The sequence below is a fragment of the Schistocerca americana genome, chromosome 9, assembly GCF_021461395.2.
Source record: "Schistocerca americana isolate TAMUIC-IGC-003095 chromosome 9, iqSchAmer2.1, whole genome shotgun sequence".
In the NCBI taxonomy this organism is placed as follows: Eukaryota; Metazoa; Arthropoda; class Insecta; order Orthoptera; family Acrididae; genus Schistocerca; species Schistocerca americana.
Window position 1 is genome coordinate 161,620,501 of NC_060127.1, and position 6,643 is coordinate 161,627,143.

Here is a 6,643-nt window from a genome sequence, read left to right on the forward strand (position 1 = left end):
TAAAGACTCAACTTTCGTGTCCGTAGCAATGGGAACAACCCATCACACACCAACCGCGTGTGGACGCCGTCAGCGCCCCCGGCCAGACACGCGCCACGGAGACTTCCTCGCTGCTCCATACCATCCGACCAACTGCCCGCACACGGCCCAGCCGGAAACTATAAGCGCGAGGCCAGGGATAGAACAAGGGTGCGAATATCGATACACGCTGCTGCTGCGACTCGCGGAGAGAGAGGATAACAGCATAATCGCAATAACTGCGGGAGACTAATCACAGAACAGCAACCCAGGTTTAATGCAAAGCATAACACGAGCCAGCCACAGCTCAGATAGCATTACACCGAAGTGTCGGGATAGCATGGGCAACATGCAGTCTTGTTTATCTTGTTGAAAGATAGCATCACATCGAGGTATCAGAAGAGCATTGGCAATATGTGGTCTTACTTTACCTTTATATATACTAAGATGGTACCTATTCTTTCGGACATATCCGGAAGAACAGATACCATCGGTGACCATGCAGCTCTTTAGAATGAAATTACAATGAAATGAACACCCTTAGCTGCTTACAAGCGTTGACATACGTCAACGGGGACAGATGAAAATGTGTGCCCCGTCAACGGGGACAGATGAAAATGTGTGCCCCGAATGGGACTCGAACCTAGGATCTCCTGCTTACATGGCAGACGCTTTATCCAACTGAGCCACCGAGGACAGAGGATACCGCGAATGCAGGGATTGATCTCTGGCACGCCTCCCGCGAAACCCACATTCTCAACATATTGTCCCGAACTACATTCGTAGTCCAAAAGAACAGATACCATCTTAGTATATACACTCCTGGAAATGGAAAAAAGAACACATTGACACCGGTGTGTCAGACCCACCATACTTGCTCCGGACACTGCGAGAGGGCTGTACAAGCAATGATCACACGCACGGCACAGCGGACACACCAGGAACCGCGGTGTTGGCCATCGAATGGCGCTAGCTGCGCAGCATTTGTGCACCGCCGCCGTCAGTGTCAGCCAGTTTGCCGTGGCATACAGAGCTCCATCGCAGTCTTTAACACTGGTAGCATGCCACGACAGCGTGGACGTGAACCGTATGTGCAGTTGACGGACTTTGAGCGAGGGCGTATAGTGGGCATGCGGGAGGCCGGGTGGACGTACCGCCGAATTGCTCAACACGTGGGGCGTGAGGTCTCCACAGTACATCGATGTTGTCGCCAGTGGTCGGCGGAAGGTGCACGTGCCCATCGACCTTGCTCCGGACACTGCGAGAGGGCTGTACAAGCAATGATCACACGCACGGCACAGCGGACACACCAGGAACCGCGGTGTTGGCCGTCGAATGGCGCTAGCTGCGCAGCATTTGTGCACCGCCGCCGTCAGTGTCAGCCAGTTTGCCGTGGCATACAGAGCTCCATCGCAGTCTTTAACACTGGTAGCATGCAACGACAGCGTGGACGTGAACCGTATGTGCAGTTGACGGACTTTGAGCGAGGGCGTATAGTGGGCATGCGGGAGGCCGGGTGGACGTACCGCCGAATTGCTCAACACGTGGGGCGTGAGGTCTCCACAGTACATCGATGTTGTCGCCAGTGGTCGGCGGAAGGTGCACGTGCCCATCGACCTGCGACCGGACCGCAGCGACGCACGGATGCGCGCCAAGACCGTAGGATCCTACGCAGTGCCGTAGGGGACCGCACCGCCACTTCCCAGCAAATTAGGGACACTGTTGCTCCTGGGGTATCGGCGAGGACCATTCGCAACCGTCTCCATGAAGCTGGGCTACGGTCCCGCACACCGTTAGGCCGTCTTCCGCTCACGCCCCAACATCGTGCAGCCCGCCTCCAGTGGTGTCGCGACAGGCGTGAATGGAGGGACGAATGGAGACGTGTCGTCTTCAGCGATGAGAGTCGCTTCTGCCTTGGTGCCAATGATGGTCGTATGCGTGTTTGGCGCCGTGCAGGTGAGCGCCACAATCAGGACTGCATACGACCGAGGCACACAGGGCCAACACCCGGCATCATGGTGTGGGGAGCGATCTCCTACACTGGCCGTACACCACTGGTGATCGTCGAGGGGACACTGAATAGTGCACGGTACATCCAAACCGTCATCGAACCCATCGTTCTACCATTCCTAGACCGGCAAGGGAACTTGCTATTCCAACAGGACAATGCACGTCCGCGTGTATCCCGTGCCACCCAACGTGCTCTAGAAGGTGTAAGTCAACTACCCTGGCCAGCAAGATCTCCGGATCTGTCCCCCATTGAGCATGTTTGGGACTGGATGAAGCGTCGTCTCACGCGGTCTGCACGTCCAGCACGAACGCTGGTCCAACTGAGGCGCCAGGTGGAAATGGCATGGCAAGCCGTTCCACAGGACTACATCTAGCATTTCTACGATCGTCTCCATGGGAGAATAGCAGCCTGCATTGCTGCGAAAGGTGGATATACACTGTACTAGTGCCGACATTGTGCATGCTCTGTTGCCTGTGTCTATGTGCCTGTGATTCTGTCAGTGTGATCATGTGATGTATCTGACCCCAGGAATGTGTCAATAAAGTTTCCCCTTCCTGGGACAATGAATTCACGGTGTTCTTATTTCAATTTCCAGGAGTGTATATAGTTAACGCTCACCGGCCACTTGACCATCTTCTTCTTCTGTGCGAATGCACAGACTGTGCCCGAACTCTTACGGGAATCGGCAACGCGCCGCTAGTAATGAGTATAATGGGCGGGGGCACTACGAATGAAGTGGGGGAGAATACGTTGAGAATGTGGGTTTCGCGGGAGGCGTGCCAGAGATAAATCCCTGCATGCGCGCTATCCTCTGCGTCTTCGGTGGCTCAGATGGTTAGAGCGTCTGCCATGTAAGCTGGAGATCCCGGGTTCGAGTCCCGGTCGGTGCACACATTTTCATCTGTCCCCGTTGACGTATGCCAACGCCTGTAAGCAGCTAAGGGTGTTCATTTCATTGTAATTTCATTCTAAAGAGATGCGTGGTCACAGATTGTATCTGTTCTTTCGTACATGTCCGAAAGAACAGATGATGTTGTTGTTGTTGTCTTCAGTCCTGAGACTGGTTTGATGCAGCTCTCCATGCTACTCTATCCTATGCAAGCTTCTTCATCTCCCAGTACCTACTGCAACCTACATCCTTCTGAATCTGCTTAGTGTATTCATATCTTAGTCTCCCTCTACGATTTTTACCCTCCACGCTGCCCTCCAATGCTAAATTTGTGATCCCTTGATGCCTAAGAACATGTCCTACCAACCGGTCCCTTCTTCTTGTCAAGTCGTGCCACAAACTCCTCCCCAATCCTATTCAATACCTCCTCATTAGTTATGTGATCTACCCATCTAATCTTCAGCATTCTTCTGTAGCGCCACATTTCGAAAGCTTCTACTCTGTTCTTGTCCAAACTATTTATTGTCCATGTTTCACATCCATACATGGCTACACTCCATACAAATAATTTCAGAAACGACTTCCTGACACTTAAATCTATACTCGAAGTTAACAAATTTCTCTTCTTCAGAAACGCTTCCCTTGCCATTGCCAGTCTACATTTTATATCCTACTTTGACCATCATCAGTTATTTTGCTTCCCAAATAGTAAAACTCCTTTCCTAATCTAATTCCCTCAGCATCACCCGACTTAATTCAACTACATTCCATTATCCTTGTTTTGCTTTTGTTGATGTTCATCTTATATCCTTTGAACAGATAGTATCTTAGAATATATATAGTTAAGGCTCACCGGCCAATTGACCATCTTCTTCTTCTGTGCGAATGCACAAACAGTGCCCAGGACTCGACAAATCCCTGCAGTCGCGCTATCCTCTGTGTCCTCGGCGGCTCAGATGGATAGAGCGTCTGTGATGTAAGCAGGAGATCCCAGGTTCGAGATCCGGTCGGGGCACACATTTTCATCTGTCCCCGTTGACGTATGTCAACGCCTGTAAGCAGCTAAGGTTGTTCATTTCATTGTAATTACTTTACCTTGTTGAAAGGTAACATCACACTGAGGTGTCAGGATAGCATGGGTAACATACAGTGTTGCTTTTTATTGTTGAAAGATAACATCACATAGAGATGTCAGGAAAGAATGGGCAACACGTGGTCCTGCTTTGTCTTGTTCAAATATAACGTCACAGCGACCTCAAAGACAGGTCACAACCATCGGTTCTAACACGTCAGAAGAGTAGCACCGATCTCTAAATTACCGGTTACTACATGATCATGTTGTGTACCCAATGGGCTCCTTACCATCATGCAAGGTATTTGGCTCAGATCACCAGGAGAACTGCAGTCTAGCGCCGGTCATACTCCCTGGAGCCTGAGTGCACAGATAAGTCTATTGCCATACTTTACACAGAAACAAGACTAATCTGAAAAGACGACGTGGTTCCACCTCTCCGTCAAGTGTTTTGGACTCAGTTCTGACGATGCACCCCTCTCTGGTACCACATTAAGGTAAGCTGCAGCAATGAACGCCTTAAGGATAGTCCGTGGTGTTAAAGACGTCATCATACTGTTAATGTTGGGACTTCTCTAGTTGCAACCAAATCCATTTGCTGGCCCAAGTTATGTATCATGACAGGACGATCATGCGTGGCCGAGTGAACAATATCTCTGTCCTTTCGAGCGCTAGTCGTGTGGGGTCACTGAGATCCTGCATTGTGCTCGGTATGGCCCTCTTGAACGCATCGATTCCATATTCGCATAGTAATCATGGGATGTAGATCGACGTGAGCAGTAGCGTTACAGAGCAATAAACCAGTCTCGACATGCCACTTATCCGGCACTGTCGAATTCCTGCCTATGCTGGCAGACATTTATTCTTCTTACACGAGACATAACACGACTGTCTTACAAGCAAACGATGTTGAAATTGCTGTATGTCAGAGATAAACCCACTGCGTAATCTTTCTTATACTGGGCGATTCATCTGCCCCTACCGATGTCGTTTTATGCAACCCGTAATGTTAGATCTGGCCTTCATAAACCACGCGCTAGATTTTTATATTCTCTCTCTCGCTACGCACGACTGTTAGTCGCCCAGAAAAAAATGAACAGGACCTTTCTGTAGGAAATTTAATGTAGTTAAATTTTGTACTAGGATACATTTTCGCTGGAGGCCACGGTTTTCGATTTGCTCAAGAAAAATGTACAACAGTGAACCTTCAAACGCACATCCATCCCCACACTCATCTCTCACCAGTCGGGATCTCTAGTATGTTGTTCGTAGCACTCTCTCCTATCACCGTACAAAAATTTATGACTAAACAAAACATTCCCCATACTCGGTCTGTTTTAGTCTCTATTGATTGGGCTATTACGTCACGATCATAGTAGGCTATTTCGTTCACATCATAAAAAAATTGTACTGAAATGCAAGAGGATCTGCAGCGAATTGACGCATGGTGCATGGGATGAGAATTGAATCTCAATGTAGACAAGTGTTATGAGCTGCGAATACATAGAAAGAAAGATCCCTTATCATTTAGCTACAATATAGCAGGTCAGCAACTGGAAGCAGTTAATTCAATAAATTATCTGGGAGTACGCATTAGGAGTGATTCAAAATGGAATGATCTTATAAAGTTGATCGTCGGTAAAGCAGATGCCAGACTGAGATTCACTGGAAGAATCCTAAGGAAATGCAATCCGAAAACAAAGGAAGTAGGTTACAGTACACTTGATCGCCCACTGCTTGAATGCTGCTCAGCAGCGTGGGATCCGTACCAGATAGGGTTGATAGAAGAGATAGAGAAGATCCAACGGAGAGCAGCGCGCTTCGTTACAGGATCATTTAGTAATCGCGAAAGCGTTACGGAGATGATAGGTAAACTCCAGTGGAAGACTCTGCAGGAGAGACGCTCAGTAGCTCGGTACGGGCTTTTGTTGAAGTTTCGAGAACATACCTTCACCGAGGACTCAAGCAGTATATTGCTCCCTTCTACGTAAGAGACAATGAGGATAAAATCAGAGAGATTAGAGCCCACACAGAGGCATACCGACAATCTTTCTTTCCACGAACAATACGAGACTGGAATAGAAGGGAGAACCGATAGAGGTACTCAAGGTACCCTCCGCCACACACCGTCAGGTGACTTGCGGAGTAGGGATGTAGATGTAGAATTGAAACGTACCCGTGATGGTAATGGAAGGAAAATGAATTTTGTAAACGTTACGTTGAAACTAATAACGTTGCCAATTCGATGCAAACTTAGCCCTTACAAGCACAGTACTTTCGAAGTCAGAAGGCCTGACGAATACAACAGTGTAACTACTCATTTTACGCTGTTAAAATTCACAGAACTGGTAAGTAAAATATACGCAACGGCCAGTTTTACAATTTTTAAGTGTTCGATTAAGCCGATGTCATAATAAGATATTTGAATGAAAATCAAAAAAGGTCGAATGTAGGACATAATAGGTTGATGCATAGGTTCGCAGCGTTCTTCCATAAGTTTAATAAACACAACAGATACAGGTAACAGAGAGATTAGTAATCATCAATATACAGGGTGTTTGCAAAAAGGTACGACCAAACTTTCATGAAACATTCCTCACACACAAATAAAGAAAAGATGTTATGTGGACATGTGTCCGGAAACGCTTAATTT

General features: G+C 48.1%; 1 non-coding gene across 1 annotated transcript; it reads left to right on the forward strand.

Annotated features, from left to right (window-relative positions):
* Nucleotides 1-2,842: 2,842 nt before the first annotated feature.
* Nucleotides 2,843-2,919, forward strand: Trnat-ugu. Its single transcript has one exon. It is a non-coding gene; the product is annotated as a tRNA-Thr (tRNA).
* The last annotated feature ends 3,724 nt before the right edge of the window (nucleotides 2,920-6,643 follow it).